Raw genomic sequence first — 20,092 nt, forward strand, 5'->3', positions numbered from 1 at the left:
ATATGCAATTTCATATGAAATCAATAAAAATTTTAAGTATTGCTCTAAAAATCTACGATTTATATCTTTTCAAGTTTTGCTACTTGATAAAAATATTAGATGACATAATTTAGAAATTCCAGACAAATTGAATTCGCTCTTTACCTAAAATTTCGTAGTGATTTGATAACAGGTAACATACAAGAATTTCTATCATACAAACTGAAGTGTACGAGATGTAGTAGCATAATATTAAACTACGTATATATATATATATATAGATCAAGACTACTATTATCTACACGAATGAGTTTCTATAACAAAGGTAACATTAATTTTGAATACTCGATTAATAACATGAAACAAGGTGAACTGGTAGGAAATTATTGTGTTAAATTCTAAGAACATCACTTGAGCTATTAATTTTGTGATGGTTTCTTCACACGTCTTTTAGTAGTTTATTTTTATTGAAATGTTCATACAGTTTAATTTTCAAATTTTATCAACATGAGAAGATTATTCCATTATTATTATAATTAATTATTAATTTTGAAGATACTTGTTCACTAAATATTCATTTCAACAATTTCACTTTGATACAATAATCAGCGTTCAGTACAAAAGTATTCAATGACAATGAATAGATAATTAAATATATTTTACTCCAATTGAAAAATTAATCATGGATCATCAACGAACAGAGTTTATTAATAAACTTAATGGAATACTGTAAATAATGTCTGTTAATTGGAAAAAATAAAAACTTGGTGTTTTGTTATTGTTATATTTCACTTGGACTTGCTTAAGAAAATATGAAATATGATACAGTAAAAGCTGACCTTCCATATTATTTGTAATAATCACCAAATTTTTTTGTAGTTGGAAGAGAATTTTCATAATGAATTGTCATATTTTTTACTTGGAGTGTGTTGTGAAATGAGGAGATGACAGTTTACTTCCGACTGTGTGGTCTGGATTGCCATTAGGCGCGGAGCATTATTCACTAGCGGTACAAAGCAATTCTAAACGCGATGCAGATTCCACTATCCAGGATATGGTATTTGTACAGACAATACGTAATTACAGGGAACGTTGATCGATACTTCAACGTCGGAACGATCAGCCAACAATGACTGCCAACTGATGAGAATCGCTTTTGTCCAACCGGCGATTTCAAGGCTTATAATAGTTCTATTTAGAGTGTCATCGATCAAATTGATACATGCATTTATAATCGATTTAAAATTATGATTCATTGATACATATCACAACAAAATGAAGGCTGTAAATCTATATCGACTTTTTGAATTAGAGAATTAAATGTAACAATCACATAATCCATTTAGACGTTTATATTTGTAATGTAAAACTTATAGAAAAAATTACTTTCAAAAAGACCCTCGATGATCTGTAATACAAGGAACTGTGTTTATACGTTTAAAGTGACGCCTATGTCATTATTTTCTACAGGACTCTGTTTGCTTGAATAAGGATTCAAAAAAAGCGGGTGAGAGGCTGAATGTTAATCCTTAGTGACAGTGTCAAGCCGGTGACACAATGATTTGTACGGACGTCTGATACACCCCTCGATGATTCGCTTGCATTTGAAAGACACAAAAAATTAGCATAAGCACAGAAAACATATCTGCCATGTGTGTATACATGGACATGATGTAAATCAGTATTCACTCCCTGGGACCAAGTGTACTTTAACCTGGTATAAAATTTAGTACCAATCAACAATCGATTCAAGTTTCAGATAATAAAAAAACTGATATGTAGAATGATGGAATGGGATTTGAGAATAAAATATATTGATACACTTCCTATGTATACTGTCTACCACTTCACTCTTAATAAATTATTTTATGAGGCTGAACTCAATGCACTCATCTGAGGAATAATACCTACTATACGTACAAACGATTTCAATTGAATCGATCACCTTTCACTAATAGAAAGGGTATACTATACATAAAGAGTATCTTAAGTGCATTGTGTATACATGCATCATTTTTCACGAATAATGTATTATATAATCAGTCTAAAATCGACTGATTATCTAAAAGACTTAATATGCTTGGTGTGTATACTCTGTAAAAAAATCAGTGAAAATCAACTCAACAAATAATGTTTTTTTTTATGTATTAAAAAATCAATAAAAACAACCACTAGAAAATATCAGTTAATTATTAATCATGAAAAAAGAAAATTAATTTATATTCGTGACAAATTATGCAATAATCATGTTATTTTTGCACAATAATTGTTTAATGAATATTCATGAACATACCTGATTTTTTCACGTTCAGTCAACCCAAACGCTACTTTTATCTTCTTATTAAACCAATAAAATTCACCTCTAACAATGAACGAAATAACTAATAAAAATTTGTACCAGCATATAAGATGAAAATACAAATAAACATTTTACTGTTTTGAATTAAAGAAGCTATAATCTATCACTAAAGTAAATAAAATATAGATTTAACTAGTATTAAAAACTTTACAAATTCATAATAAAATAATCACAGATGATTATTTAAATTTTGCTAATTAAATTGTTTAGATTTACTATTTTATAAGCTGATGATTTTAAAATAGTTCAAATAATTATCATTAATCAAGGCTACAAATTATCTTGATTAAATCAGATTTCGAGTAAAAGACATTACATGGAAATCGATTCATCAATTTAGGAACTACGATGTAATAGATATAATAGACAAAGGCTTCAAATTTATAATACATCTCTTTTAGCGTTGAGGGAGAAAACCACTGTTTTATCAGCCATTGTTTAACGTATTAGAAGAGTCATTCATTTTAAAAGAGTAAAGTTTTTTTCCTACAGCAGCTGCTAAGTTATTTTAAAATAGTAACAATTTTTTTTCATAGTCATAACAAAAGTTAAGACCGTTGCAGAAACAGAGTTACAATGCTTCGCAGCAACCGGAAATTTTTCTTTGTATGGCAACATATCCAAATGCTGGGCAAAAGGCTCTCTAATCCTCACCAGACCTGCGTAGACACGCGCCAACGCCATAAATGCTTAATACGATCGTAATTCCGATTTAATGCCAATTTATCGTCTGGTCGTACGCGCCCTCGGGTCCTGTGGTATCCACGTGGCTTCCCGCGATTTTCTCTTCCTTTTTATGCTTCTACCTTGTCAATTGTCGATCAGTAATAGTTTCTATCAAACCTCGGTCACGTTCAACACAAATGATTACGTTTTTAATTCATTCAAGTTACCAGTCTTTTTAAGTTTCGTTCGTGATGACATTGCTCAACGTCAGATCAAGAATATGCTCAAAAGATTTATGTGTCTCTCATGCGTAATGAGATCTACATCTCTAGCACTGGTCTAGAAAAACTTTACTGCGGTCAGCACCAGTTCTTGCGTGACAAGACGTGTTCATTTCTTGCGAACACTTTGTAAAGGTAAGTTATATGTATGTTATTACACTTTTTTCATCCATCTATAATTTTGGTACATAATTTTAGTCTATTTTTACTCCAATCCGCATAAGAAACAACATCAAGAGAAATTTTTCTTTACTTAATCATATGGGTGATTTTTCATGAATCATATTTATCATATGATGAGGAATTTTTTGAAACAATATTAGATCATAAATATATTTACATTTATACAACTCGATTAATTTATAATAATCCTTATAATTAAAATAAACTGAATGAATGTTATGCAAGAGCTAATAATGTATGATCAATCTGTGTAACTCCATTTTCCATCAATGATCTAGATAATCTCTTTTTAAAAATTTTCTCAGTTCCTTTATTTTCATCGAGCTCTCGATGTAAATACTCCTATAATAGTAATACAATAACAATAATATACCTAATAATAATAGTTATCATCATCATTCGAAATAATTCAAGAAATGGAGCGTAGGTGAGCAACTTATATGCATAATAAAATTGATTGTATAATGATAATTATTTCTACATTGAGGTGAATAAATATTCGATTTGAATTAATTTTACTGATATAATAAAAAAATTCACAAATTAAATTTACCGTTTTACATTAGATTTATTTTTTTTGCATGAGAGTGTTCATAATGCATTCCATTCGTCATCAAATTCTCTCTCCGTTTCTTGGTAAACTTCTTTCAATAAATGGTAATATAAGGATTTCAAGCATTTGTCAAAATTATTCATTTTTTAATTCAAAAATTTATCAGGTTAACGTCGATAAGTTATTCAAACAGATTCATTGCGATTCAAATTTTGTTTTCAGTCACAATACTCTGATTTCCTTTTAATACACGTATGAATCTTTCGCCTTTATGTATTAACTGCGATATTCATTAAGATTTCATTGACATATCGTTACAAAATAATAAAAAACAATATTTATGGAGGTAAAGTTGATCAACCTAAAACTAATTTTATAGAACTATTGAACGAATAAATTTATTACAGCCCGAGTCAGAATTTTACTATTATTTTGCCGCTGAACCCCCTGAAAATCTATATTTTTCCTGCTGATGCTCCTGACTTTCAGGAGGCTCAGCGGCAAAATAAGAGTAAAATTCTGACTCGGGAATGAATTAGATATTAGAGTCATCAAATAAAATAAACATGAAAAAAAATCATTACAGACACCATTTCATGTGGAACTTAAAAAAATCGTAAGCTTCTTGGCTCCTATAGTAAGATTTTAATTATGGTATTAATTGATATGGATATTACCTTAAAAAGAAGAAACATGTATGTACGAATCTATAGATTCGGTGAAAATGAGTATGAAACAATCATAAAAATGTGAATGAAGAAAGATAATAGATAGTTTTTTTTTGTTTTTAATATCATTATGTTATCGTTATCATTTATCGTTGTAAAATATGTCTCATTAATTATATTGAAAAAAATTTGCCGCAACATGATTTATGGTAAAGTAAATTGATTAAAGTTATTATAATAAAAAAAATGTATTACAATTTTATTTTATATCTGATAGGTACTATTAAAGAACTTTATAAAAGTTTTAGAAAAATATTGGGAAATAAATCAAATTATTAGAGCTGTTATTTTTATAGAGTTGTAACATTTTAGTTTTGAATGTCAAGACAAATGTATTTTTACAAATATAATAAACTGAATACCGGCATTAATATAACTTTATAATAGATAATAAATTTTCTTATTGGTAAAATATTGAAACATCGATACACGTTTATCTATATTTGTCAATTGATTTATCAAGTTGAATGGCAGATACAACGAATGATAGAAACTTTTTGAAAAGCGGACATTTTTCGGTAAACGTGTATTCAAATAACATCTTGGATATTTTATTTTTAGAGTTTTTTAAATTCCTATTAATTTTTTTTTAAACTTTTTACGGAAAAAATTTTCTTAATATTTAATTACATGAACAATTATGTTGATTGTAATATCATTCAGTTTGAATAATTTATGTATATTTCAAAACATCAAAAATCATACCATCAATTAATTTTTCCTCTTGTAAGCGTTCTTGCTAACAGACATTAAACAAGAATGTTTACATTTGAGTTATATGTATAATGAGAAACTTGTAGAAATACAAGATAAAGATAGGCTTCTTTGTTTTAATAACGTAAAACTTTACATTAAATTGAAGTTGCGGTTTTATAGCATGCTTTCTCTTTTGAATTAATGTGACAACTTCAAAATAGCGCCTTGATAATCAATATGACAGAAAGAAAATATCCTTGAATTTCCTATACTGAGAGAAAGTTTGTATTTCTAACGTGGCAAATATGATTTTATACTTGAAACAATAAACTTTTCTCTTTCTGTATGTGAAATTTTCACGAGACTATAGTTTTTTTTTTTATTTCAGAACATATTTTTAATACTATCTTTCTAGTGAGCATAATTTTGCTTGTTCTTAAAATAAACTTACATATTTAAGCAAATTGTGATAACCATATCGTATATACAATAAAGGATGCACAATTTACTTTAAAGATCCTTAAAATAGTAAATGGTATTGTATTTCGTCAATAGGTTAATAGCTTGAATATTTTACCGATATATCATTGGCCCGGATCATAGTCAAAAATCAATTAGTTTTTTTCTATAAGAAATAATTAAAGAATTCATATGAGCCTCGAAAGCCTTTTTATGAATTATAGAATAATAAATAGAAAAAATAAGTATAAAGACTTTAAAAAAAAAATTACTATGTGCTTAGTTGTCTAAATTTATTTGTAATACAAGAAGAGAATTTTTTCACTAAATGTAAGTGCAAAAATGACCAGCCTACGTTTCGAAATTTAGAAGTAAAAATATTTCTATGTGATAGAAAATTTTGAGTACTTGTGAGGAAACTTAAGTCTTAAAAGGTGTCCTAGTAAAAGAATTACTTAGGATAACCCAAAAATTACTTACGACAACCCCTAATTCATTGTTGAACAGAAATATTAGTACTTCCCGAGTAAAAATAAATAGGCCCAAAAGAAGCCCAAAACACGCCCAAAATGAAAAATAAGCCCAATACAGGCCCGATTGAAGCCCAATCTTGACTTAGAGAAATTTTCAGTGCCCAAAACAAGCCCATTACAGGCCTAAATTTTGAAAGAGCTCAATTGAAGCCCAAAAATATTTTCTAGGCCTAAAACGCGCCCAATTCAAGCCCATTTTCTGAGATCATATTCGACAATGATGACAATAAATTATTACAAATGTAAATTTGTAGCACCGAAAGTTAATTTGATAATAAGTTTTTATGAGAATTTTTTTTTTCTTTTCTAGATTTTTAAAATATTTTTGGGCTTGAATTGGGTCTCCTTTAGGTGCACCCAAAAACTGCACTGAAACGTGCACTTGTCATTTTTGCACTTACACCTAGTAAAAAATTTCTCTCCGTGTACGCTAAACATACCAAAAATAGACAGTTAGCGTTAAAAGATAGAAAAAAAAGAAGTTATGAGACATAAAAAATCAATTAAAAAATTTATTATCCATTCTTGAGATATCAGAAACGGTAAGAAACCTTAATATTCGTACAGACATACTACGTACATACATCTTCATCGAAACCAGTCAGTATGCTCTTACGTACTCCAAAAAAAAGTTGGTGTTTTTTCGTTCAATCTGGCCTTAACTTGATGATTAAAAAATATTTTTAAGTAAAAAAATTGTTATTATCTGCTAGTTTTAACAATTTGTTCATCTTCTAATTAGTATTCATCTATTAGTGCGTTTATTCAAGACAATTTTTATGTTTCTACTCTAAGAAAAAAATTAACTTCATATAAAAAATATTTCATTTGATCATTAACATCGAAACTTCAATGAAACGAATAAAGTGTCACTTGTTTTCAACTTGTCGTAACATTGAAGAATTGCATTCGAACTTATTGTAACATTAAAACAAATGACAAAATGTATTTTTGATGACAATATTATTGGATCGAATAAAATATTATCTTGAGAATGCTCCAAAATCCTCTTATTTGTTGAATAAAAAATTCTTTAATTTAACGAAATTTTTTTCTCAGTGTATGCAGTAGAGGTCAAGGTTTGTCGCATAGCTTAGATCTAATAAAGCATTTTGTCAAGTGTATTGGAATTCGTCAATTTTTTTTGAATGACTAAGAAACGAAAATATTAAATATAACATGATTGATCAATTTCGAGGAACTCCTGTCATGGACTATATGATTAAATAACTAATATATTTAGAGTCTAGAAAAGCAAAAAAAAAACGGCAGAAAAAAATATCTTGATAGTAAGAAAGCACTGTAAGACATTGATAAGTTATTTTTGATATTTTGTATAATCTTTTTATAAGTGATATTTCATTTTTGTAAATTCATTTATCAAACAAATAGAAATTCTACAATAATTGCTCGATTTAAGAAAAATTACGAGTTTTAAGTGTAGTGAGTACATTTAATCTGAGTCTCTATTGACAAAATCTGATAAAGTAGAATTATCACGTACTTTTGTGTGCCTATTAGTTGAATCACCCTTAAGTATAATATCAGTAGCGACGAAATACCGTAATGATTCATAATTGAACAAATAAAACTTAAATGTGCTTAAAATATTTAACGATTAAAATAACATGAAGGTGAGTATAAACGTTGAAAAAATTATTTAAAGGTCATTGAAAGCACCGGATGGTTCACCATTCAAATGGTATTTTATCAATCTCCTCTCAAGAACACTCGTGAATCTAAGAGACGGAAGTCCGAAACGGAAATCCGAATGGCCGGAAGCTGACGTGAAAAAGTATAAATAAAGAAAAGATTAAGGAGGTGAAATAAGGATAAAGAAACATCTACAAATTGATATGTGTGCTCACGGTAAAAACAAGACGTGTGGTGACATCCCACTTGAATTTCCATGATAAAGAAGGACTTCGGTGTCATCAACACTGTGTGAGTGAATAGGTTATGGAGTTCGATTTGCGTAGCTACAGTAGCTCTTTATTTCTATGGACTTCAGATCCCCATCAATGTCCACCATGGGGGTTGATCACAGCGGTGGGGTACAATTGTCGCGCGCCGCGCAGTCTCGAGCCCCTTTATGGTTCCAGCAATACCGCGCCAAGCGCCAGAGACCAGTTGAGCGCGAGCTGTTGAGCAGAACGAATGTATGTCATTCTCGTGCGTTGAATGAGTCAAAGTTATCGTTTCGAATACGTGAATAGACTCATTCTTTCGTAGCCTACACCTGGAATTAATTTCTATTATTATTGTGTGTTTTTTTAAAAAAAAGTACTAAATAGTGTGTCGTATATTGACTTGATAAAGACTCATCTATTGTTTGTTTTATTTTGTTTTACTCTGGAAAGTTTTCACGTGTTGGAAGTTAATAAGTGATTTATTGTTTAGTTTTATTAGACGTGCGTTTGAATTTTTTAGTTACTGTGAACTTTCTATACTCCTGGGCCGGAAATCAAATACTTTGGAATTTGCTGTCAACTTAGTAAGTTGACTGTAAAAAAAACTTTCTCTCTCTCAGATAGTTTTTTTTTTTAATCTCTTTATTTACAAGTTAATTGAAATAAATGCTGTCAATCAAACAAAACTGCCATGAATTTTCTAGTCACAAAAACTAGTTTAAATAAAAAATAATCACAAAAGGCACGTGCCTTCCGCTAAAAATTTACATGAACTGTTTGAGATGTAACATTAGAGTTGACCGATGAAGTACAAGACTCTTAACGGATCATCGTGAGTATATAGAGAAACATAGTGAACAAGAAAGAAGGAAAACGTTCAACGAACCCGCGGGCAGGAGAGCGGCGAGACGAAGGGGTCGGTCCTGGGACATCGGTAAAATGAACGAAGGCAAAGCGAAATAAACGATTAAAAAACCCTCTTGCTTCAAGAGAGAAACCTGCTCAGTTATTTCTCTTTTGCTTCTCGTCCACTATCGTTGTTGCGATACTTTGGAGCACGTAGTATGTCCATGAATGAGAGAAGAAAGGGAAAAAAGTCTTACGCGACTGAATCGAGAAACGGTGAACTAAGAATACAATGGTGAGGTTCTGCGTATACATGCCTTTGAATATTTTGAACGCTTTTATAATAGTTTTCATAGCCGGCAGGAACAGTCTAGTAAAATCACTAGTTTGCAGGCAGTTTTCTCGAATAAGATTAATATTTCAAAAAATTTCTCTTCTTCGTTTTCGCGATAAAAAAAAACAAACCATTTTATTCATATGGGAATTTAACTATCGTAACGAGTCATGATTTCCGATCGTCCTCGTTGGTGGAATGAGCCTTGAGCAATTCTCTCGTTTAACTGCCATCGATTATCATGTACCTACTTATAATATTAAGATCAGATACAGAATAGCCATTGAGGATGATCATACTCAAGACTCTGATATGAGGATATTTTGATAGACGAGTGTTCGCACTACAAGTATTATTAAACTCGTGTCAAAATGGAAAATTGGTGATTATCCTGCGTAACGATATGAACGTAGTAAGAGAGAAAGCAGCTTCATTGTCACAAAATCTCGGATGATGGAACGAAATCCATTCGTCTCGCGCACAAGCTAACCAAGTGTTTTAAAGACTTTGCTCATAATAATGTTTCTCTTTCTTTATTTCTCTCTTCTTTTTTTATATTTTGTTTCTCTTTAACGTTTCGAGGTCCCGCCGTCGGACGAAAATTACTTGTAACAAGATTTATTTCATTTAAATGAGGATGTACGCTAGGCGCTATACTTTATCTATGAAGTTTCTTCAAGCCACATATTGTGGGAAAAGATTACCATGTGGAATAAATTTTTGACACTACCACTAAACTCCTTCAATTATTTCACTTGATGAATTGCTCAACTTTTTAAATAGCAATTCATTTATTATTACTTTTATAACAACTCATTTATCATTATCTACAGTAATCATTGTTTTTCTTTTTTTCGCTATCTACTTTGTTTATTATCCTGTTCATTTAATAGTATTTTGTTTCGGAAACGCATCACACAGATAAACCGTTGATTTTTTAAACGTTGACTAGCATCGCTCGATTAAACTCAGGAACTTTGAACGGGCGAAGCGCTATATTGACATGTATTACAGCCGCGTGCGGTTACTCTCAGAGAGGTGACACGTGTCACTGACACGCTATGGCATTTACGTGCTAAACTCATCATTCTCTTTTCGGTCAATCTAGCGTTGTTTTTTTACTTTATCCATTATATATTTAATATTGTATTCGTATTATTTGACGAAAAGCTGATTACTTTCAGCAAAATGAATGAGTTCGTTACAATAAAAACATAATTAATTTTATAGAAAGTTTTTCTTTGAGAAAGAAGACTACTCAATATCATGATTATTAATTATTTTATCTATAGATTTTATTAATGTGAATTAGAACAAATATAAAATAAAGAAGAATATAAATGACATTAAGTATAAAGTAACTGTTATTATAAAATACAAATAATAGTATTTTGTAATTTTACTTTAATTTTATGAGAAGAAACATTTCATCTAAATGGATAGCACTAGCAATTGAAGATGAAGATGAAATTCTTGTGATAATAAATAATTTTATTATGTAATTTTATTGTCTGAATAAGTAGGATAATTTTGTCGGTTTGCGTATAAATACATGAAAAATTATAATCATTCAAAATATCACTGTACTGTGATTTGTATAGGAATTCAACACTTTATGTGGATACATTAGTTGTAATGATAAAGCTGTTTTATTTGAACTGAAATAGAAACGTAAATGAGTATAAAAAAAGCTACACTCATTATTTTGAGCAGACATCTAATTATTTTGACTTCACTGTAATGATAGAATAGTCAAACAAAAAAATGAAAGTCATTCAAGTCTTTTATTTTAATTTATTCTTTGTAGCTTCAGTCCATTACTCCAAATCGATTTGCAATGAGTAGACATGTGTATAGTATATTTTTTTCTTATTTTCTTCATCAACTTCCTTTCTTCAACTCGTTCAAACGTTATACCGGAATTTCAGCTCTAATTTATTTCCTTTTCCCCTCTTTTCTTATCTTGTACTATAACGAAAAAATACCAAAAGGGAAACTCGAGATTGAATTATTCATGGGGAGCTTGACGGATGTCGCAAGGTTAGGACTTCGTCAGGGGAATGTTACTAGTAGTATTTACTGCTATTCCTACACCGTAAATTCTCATTTATGAAACTGTTTAACACCTGAAACTTTAACCTAACGACACTCCCAAAGGACACATGATAACTCCATTTATGAATTTATTTTATAATATGAATTTTACCCCTCTCATATATCATTAGCACTAATATCAAAAATTTTATTGATTACAATTTCTCTTCATCAGTAGAGTCATAGACTAAATTTTAAAACATCTAAATCACAAATGATACAGAAAATTTCTAAATTTATGAGAAAAACTTTAATTTTTTTTCTTTTAACGTAAAATAAAATTTATGTCTCTATTTTATTTCAGTAGGTTGAATTTTGTAAAAAACAAAAACAACTTGAACTGTTTTAAAAAAAAGCAACAAAACAGAAAGAGAAAAAGTTTATCCAATAAGAAAAAAAGCTTATAGTCGGAAAATTTACTGTAACATAATTGGTAACATATTTTTTTCACCAAACAAAAAATAGCTTCAATTGTAAATCTAATTTGGTTTTTAGATATATATATATATATATATATATCTATAAAATTTTTTTCTTTAGTAAAACTAAAAATACGTATTTTAATCCATATCATTTATCTGCATAAAAGTAATGATAATTTTACATTATCTTATACATGGGAAAGAATTCTTATATTAAAAAAAATATTATTTATTCATGTGTATAAAATAGATTCTGTTTCTTGTCACTGCAAGTAGATTCAACACGCGACTATCTAATTACTTTGCAAAATAATAGTTCCTTTTTTCTGTATTTCCTGCTTGATCTGAATAATTTACAAACTCTTCTACAGACGTTTTCAACAAGAGAATCGTCGACGACTACCCTATATCGATTGTCGTTCTAGAGGGGTGTATGTTCGTGCATGCGAGATAGGACGTCCGATTTCACCTGTCCATTTTTTCAGTCTTGTCTACGCATATACATTATACAGTCTTTTTCTGTACTTAATTTCATACGTCCAATGAGAACTTGGAATATTATAAGCTCCATATACAATGCAAGTAGTTTCTCCACTCCCATAAGGAGACGTAACAGAGAAAAATAGTGGTACACCTCAAGGGGTGCATTTCTACATTGTGAGGGGTGAAAATGTTACTTGTCGCGAAGGTAGGGTAATTGTTTAGCCCCTCAAGCTTCCTTTCACTCTTTTCCCATCATTTCCTTTTCTGATCCTCTCTTTCAATTATCTCCATCCTGCTCTCGTGCGGCTCTTTCAACCCCTAAAATATTGGCCAAAAAGAAATATAAAAAAAATGTGAAGACGAAAGTCAAGTTGTTTCGTGATGCAGTAATTATATTGTAAATCACCGTGTAATAAAAAGCCTTGATGAAATTATAAAAAGTGTACGGAAGTGTCACGGTTACTTCCGTTTTTCCGTGAATAATTTTATAAAGCCCAATTATTTTAACTTACTCATCAGTTTTTCAGACATTTTAATTTTTTCATTTTTCGTTAAATTAAAGATTATTATCCCAAAAACTCAAAATAAATCAAACTTTATAATAAACTAAATTAAATTATAAAAATTAAATAACTATTTAAACATAGGAAGTCATTTTCTGATTTATTCAAACGATAACTTACTAGATTATCGTTCCTATTTAATAATCAATACTGAAGTAATTATCTGAAAAATTTAAAATACCTTTTTTAAAAATAATCGATGATCATTTAATGATAAAAATAGTACCAAGTTTAACACTATTAATCAGTAAAATTATATTAAACTTGTGAATTGGCTGGAATATATTTAAATAAGGAAGTTGCACAGTAAACCACCTATACTGTAATATATTTTAGGAAAATGAATATAAATTGTTGATTTTTCAATGAATTAAAACTGTGATGGAGAAATTATGAGAAATTTTACTAATTTATTTTAAGAGAAAAAATATATATTCTAATTTAATATGATTGATAAAAACATTTTTATTAAAAAAGTACTGAAAAATAGATGAAATATTGACTACTATAATTGAAAAGTTTTCATCTCAGAACAGTAGGTTTTAGGTAACAATAAAAAGCTTTTTAATCTTTAACTCTGTATTATTAAATCTTTGTGAATTTAAATAATATATTTAAAATACGATAAATCAGAACATGGATAATGCGCCTATTTCATATGAAATATTATTAAATATATTCGGAGCAACTCTGCGGATTCACTTGTTCACGTATGCCCCAGCTATATAAGTCAAGAGAAGCCGAAGTAACCGACTGTTTGGCCTGAATTTTCGGGCAGACATGTCGGATTCATGAAACCATAAAAATCCTGAGTCTTGGAGTTTATCATAATTCACCTAAAGCTTCCTGATACATACGTTCATGTAAGATTGCGCGCAGCATCCATCAAAAAAAAGAGCAAAAGAGAAGAATGTTGAAATTCCACGGTTGATACCTGGGGCCTCTGCACCGGATCTCTCCCGACTGATCCGTGCCTGTACGGAATAAAGAATCGAACTCGTGCACTGATCGCTATCTTACGTAAAAACATGTCGTCGTGCGGTCGTTCCTCTATGACCACCCGGCACGTCCGCGTTGTAAACTGAGTATTTTGTATGTGAGTATGTCAGTAATAAAATGACAAAAACATTATTCGTGAGTGTAAGACAATTTTCCGCAAATTTTATCAGCCAGCTTCCTAAAATTATGTAATATGGAGCATAAAATTTCTTTCTCTTTTTTTCCAAGTTAGATCAACTTATATTGGATTTTTGTGTGCTAAAGTTGTCAGTTATAGTTTTCCTACTCTTATGACTAAATATATTTTTATTTAAAAATACTTGTTTCTTACTTATAAAAATAACTTTTCAAGAATTCTTATCCAGATAACTGTACATAAAGAAGAAAAAATACAATGGAATTTGTGATAAAAATTACTGTCGACCATTGGAGTAGAAAATTCTTTATCTAATTTTTGATACAAAATAAGACCTTTATTGATTATTATCAGTATTACCATAAACATACACTAATGCATATTAACTAGTCATCATTTTACATGCATTTTTTTTTTGTTATAATATTATTTTGTTGTATTTTTGTTATTTAAGAAATTTATAATTTCTAATGCTCAAACTATTACGGTTTGAATATAAAAAAGGAAAATCGTTGATTGAACGTTTGAGACTTCAAGTACATTTTGTTCAACATATAGCTCCACTTCATTTTTGATTAATAGTTTTCAACTCTTGATGATTTGTATTGAACAGTTGAATACAATTTAGTTTTGACAAAAAAACTACCATCGATAGTAAATTAAAATAATATTTAGCTATTTCTTGTATATTTTTATGAAACAAAAATTATTGGTATTTTTCAAATCTTTTTAGAATATTGGAGTATTTTGAAGAACATTTTTAAACAATTTCTATGAATATTTCTATAAATGTTTTTTTTTGTCTTTTCATTATTGTGCCAAAATAATAATGGGTATTTTCGTGTAGATAATACAACTCATATTGCACACTATACATTTTATTTCAAGGCTTCGCTTAAAGATAAGAGTGCTGAGAAATTTGTCTCGCAAAAATTCTAAAACATATTGTCGGTTTTTGTATATGTAGTGATTGAGGAGAATGTTTTTCTCCCAAACAATATCTCAATGAAAGAGTCTTGCTTATGGGTTCCTGAAAAATGTTTCGACATTTAAAGAATGTATTTTCTAATAGCTTCGTACTCTAAATGAGTGCACTTTAGAGCTAGAAAATGTCTTCGCAGCCATTGGCATATTTTTAGTAAGGTCGTTTTTTTACTTTCTTTTAAAATTATCACCTAGAATCGATCTCTCAACATGACTGACACTTTGAAGGACGACCGATGACATCGGACTACTGTTCTCTCTCAAGATCATTCGTATGACGAAGGAAAAAAGTCCTAAAGACAGAAAATAAAACTCTTGTACTTTTTTATTCCTTTGTATTCTTACAAACTGGCAAAAAAGACTCGAGGAAAAGGATTGCGCTAGCCATGAGGCCAAAAGCCAGGAGTAGTAACCACAAAAACAAGACGAAACAGGGAGGAAAAGGCCGCTAGATGCTTAGTAAAGAGAATGAGGTAAAGTAGAGTGAGGCTAAGAATTGTCTGCGACAAGAAGCAGACACGAACAAGTGCAGAACTATTATAGATTTACCATTAAGAACGTCGCAAGTAAATGACATTATCAAAAGTCTTAGTGATAAAACAAAAACCATCAAGTCGTTGCAGTCTGCAATTGACTCATGACTGAGTAGATTATTATTGAAAATAAATGGGAAAATTATGCTACAAATTATTTCAATTTTTCAACAATTTTTATATAATCAAAACATTTATTACATTGTTTCAGATTTTATTTGTCTAAAAATAATCTGAAAATCATATTTTTTTAATCGTCCATTCAGGATTATATTTATGATAAAAAAATTTCTCTATTCATTTCACCAAAATAAATATTTATTGCCGATATAATATACTTAAATATCTTTATAAATTCATACTAGAATGGATTACATTTGAATAAGTACAGTAGACTATTTTTAAATAATAGATATGTAAAAGAACGCTTTCAAATATATGTATTTATAAACAAAATAATGAAAACTATGATGGACGTAAATGCAGATAGTTTGAGAGAAAGTAAAATGGTGGTAAAATATCATAAAAAATAGAGTTATTTTAAAGTGATTTATGAATATATTTAGTAAGTAGTATACATAAAAATTCAAAGTTTTAGGAATATATTTGAGTTATCTAACCTAAGAATGAAGTGATAGCACTGAGAAAAGCCAGAGCAGAAGATTAATAGTAAGATAGCTTTACAAAGCAATGAAAAAACTCATTTTGACTGTACTTTTACTTTCTTCTTCTAATGGAAACGAAGAAAGAAACTTCTTTGCACTCGACGGTGTGTACTTAAGATACAAAAAAACTATAAGAAACTCAAGTCTAGACCGATTAGTATTTGGTCGCCGGAAGTTTGAGCGAGCAGGCGTCGCGCGTGTAGAAATACGACTGGGCGCACGCTTATAAAGTCTGAGATAAAGACACCGGAAGTTACTGGAAGTATAGGAGAAAATAGAAAAGATCGTGCAAAAAGAATTTAAGATGGGGTGAAAAGACAAATAGAATTTGGAAAAACTTTCTATCTGTACCAATAAGATACATTCGACGGTACATTTTACAGATCAAATGTGATTTTGCCAAGAAAGTAACGGTTTTTGTTGGAGTTTCTAATTTTATTACCCTTACTTTTTCTTTGGGATCATTAGTGTCGTTAATAAATAGTCCACAGAATCAGCTATAATTAAACTTTAATCAAGTCCTATATCATTTCAAGCATAAAATTTTGATAATAATGTTAAAAGTTACCGACACTGATAAGAAAATGTTTGCTTATGAAAGAACTAGTTAGATACGTGTCAAGTAAAATGACTTACAAATTAAATTTCAAATAATTGATTTAATTTCATTACAGTGCGATACTGTCACATTTCGAGTTTAATTCATCGATAAAGCGCAATCTTTGTCCTCTCGTAATACTTGTGATGGCATTTCTGATGACTGAGAAACCATTCTAGAAAAACATCTTTTCCTTTCCCATATAATATCATCACATTCCACACTGTAATTTCTTCTTTTTTCTTTCCACGTAGACACAGTACTTTTTTTCAGATAAATTGATTTTCACTGATATTGTACTGATACGGAAATTCAAAAATGACAAGAATTTTTTTATATTTAATCTCGTGATATACATTTCACATCAATGTGAGAGGTTCTCTTTTTAATATTATCATATTATTTTCACCAAATAACATTAAAGCAATGAACGTATTTGATATGGAATATTCTAAAGAAAATTTTCCTGAGCACTTAAAGCGATTAAAAATTATAATTTATTTATTAAACAAGTTAAATATATTATGAAAACAGTTAAGAAATGTATAAAGCTATTCAGAGTGTGTTTGAACGGATATATCACTAGTATTTAGTACAAGAACGTAATCAACATAGTAGTAGCTTTGAATCTAGCATTAATTCGTTAATTTGGTTCTTATGAAGAGAGAAGTGTTCCTTTTGCATATAATCTCACTTAAGCTCGATCAAGTTATCCAAGAGTATACTGTCTATTAGAGTTCTCAAACTCGAGGTGAAAGACTGAGGGACAGAGAAGAGCATTCAAGGCATATCTAGTGTGATTTCCCTGGGGGTGAAGTCGGCCGATCAGACGATCGAGTGGGTGGTTGAAAACCACATTGGGAAACCTAATATCCCAGAGTAACCGCCCCTCAAACGATCAGAACGAGAAGCGAAGAGAGAAACTTGAGATCTTTAGAAAGGAGCTTCATTCGTGTCGTGGTGAGAAATGCATCGTTCTGTCGTTTTGTACGTTTAATCGACGGTATCCAGTTCCGTTGCTTTTTCTATTTTGCGTTTGCAAATCGATCACATCATTTGTACAATACAGTACCAAGCACTTGAATGAAAATTCGCGTTTATTTAACTCATCTTCGAGTCATTCTTCTTTCACTACAAAAGAGTCTTAAAAATCCATTTTACTTGGGCCATTAGACGTTTTACGTTGTCTAAACATACTCGTCTTCAAAGTAAACTTGAAATTCCTTACTAGGTGCTTCGTCTCCCACAGTGCACGAAAGAAGACTCGTACGCCTGACTTGGAAATAATCGTCAAGTTAAAAGCAATAAAAGGAGCATAAAAGCAAGATAATACTTATGAAAAGTAAAGGCATGAGGTGAGGGGGCGTAATCGCTCGTTTCGGGCTCCCTCGGGGGCAAAGAGATCGACTTCATCTCTTTTGGCATGTGCGTGCCGACTGCTTGATCATTATTTCACTCAGTGTATTCTCATATGTGTAGCTGCCATTTTTATTTTTGTTCTTTCCCTCTTTTTTGCTATGTTTATTTTTATGTACAAATAACCTGCATTATCAAAGATGTAATTTGAGCTTTTCCCATCGGGTTTATTCTCACGAACATTAAACTTTTTAAATTTAAATGCACTCATTTTGATCACGATAATCAAATAATTGGTATTAACGGTAAGCATTGCATTGTGATAATACTATTTGAAGGCGAATGGATAAAGCGTAATTTTGTAGTAGGATACTCGCGGTTAGTGAAATATTCTCGTTTATATATATGCACATAACTAGTATACAATAATTAATAAATGAAACGGTGTTCAGTGATATGATATTATAAATGAACTCGACGTTTGTAAAATATACTGGCCAACTTTATTACGTGCGAGAAATCTCTATATCGACATTAATAATGTCCCATGTAATCGTATAAACATACAAACCAGTTCTATATAATTTAAGTATAATCGCATAAAAAAAAATGACATCCAAATCGAATATTTTTATTCATTAAAATATCCACTCGACAAAATAATTATTTATTCTATCAACATTTTATATTTTTCCATTCCACTATTCATTCCACTTTATAATGAAAACCAGATAAATTTTCTGAAAAGACGTTAACGTTTCATGGGGATATTGAATCAATTGATTCTGACACACTCCTTAGTATATAAGTAGTTATCTTTCTTTTATATTCAAAAAATTCCTGTCCCAGGTAGTTAACGAATGTCTACAAGATAAAAATACAATATAAGTAGTTAAAAAAGACCTTACCGGCATTTCAATATCTATGAAGAAGTCTTCCGAGTTGTTTTTACCTTTTGGAGTCGATTTGATCGCACTGCATGCCAATCTATATAAAAAGAAACAAAACCACTTTGTTATTCCTAGCCAAAACGTGTTCACATCATTTATGAATTGATAGTCTGTTGAGAGAAACATACATATGTAAGTGAATCAGCGTCAAATTGGCTTTAGATTCGCGTACAATCGTGTAGATGATACACTGCGGAATGCTGACTACGTTCATTGAACTCTAATAAATCAATTTACTCGAGAGGAGTGTTGTAGTATAAATTTATCTCCACAAGAAATAAAGAATATAAAAAATAAGATTTTTTCGAACGTACCATTTCATGTCATTTAATTTCAAGTGAAGTAAAATGAGGGTTCAAATAAAAAAATTTCTAGCGAATTCCATTGAAGACAATTCCCTGGACGGTCGACTTTTCACAAATTAGGTTTTCCACTGAATCCGAAAACGAACATTTCTCTTTGAACTTGCCACTCCCTTCTTACTATCTAGGCACAAGAAAGCTACCAGGAGCCATCCAAGAAATTCGATTTCTCCTCATCCTCTTCTTCTACTTCTTCTTACTGCTCTTTTTCAGACATATGTGCTCACTAGTAACTTTCGTCTAGTCTTCTCAACTCCTTGATCTTTGTGTGTCCTCCCTTGAGACACTGACGAAAGAAAAAAAGTCAATAAGCTACTTTGTTCCAATTAATATTCGCCAACTACGCCGATAATTAATGCAAAAGTAAGTGGTAGGATGACAGTAGAGAATTCTATTGCTTTTAGTAGACTCTACAGTGAT

The 20,092-nt window shown here is 30.2% G+C and overlaps 1 protein-coding gene across 1 annotated transcript in view; it reads left to right on the forward strand.

Annotated features, from left to right (window-relative positions):
* The first annotated feature begins 8,580 nt into the window (after positions 1-8,580).
* The window catches only part of sli (slit guidance ligand), a 174,866-nt gene continuing 163,354 nt past the window's right edge, over positions 8,581-20,092 (forward strand). The window contains exon 1 of the mRNA XM_035085855.1: positions 8,581-8,931. The gene's annotated coding sequence lies outside the window, so the exon portion shown is untranslated. The remainder of the gene's footprint in view (positions 8,932-20,092) is intronic.

This window comes from Chelonus insularis, unplaced genomic scaffold (genome assembly GCF_013357705.1).
Source record: "Chelonus insularis isolate UGA/USDA-ARS -01 unplaced genomic scaffold, ASM1335770v1 contig_3_pilon, whole genome shotgun sequence".
Lineage (NCBI taxonomy): Eukaryota > Metazoa > Arthropoda > Insecta > Hymenoptera > Braconidae > Chelonus > Chelonus insularis.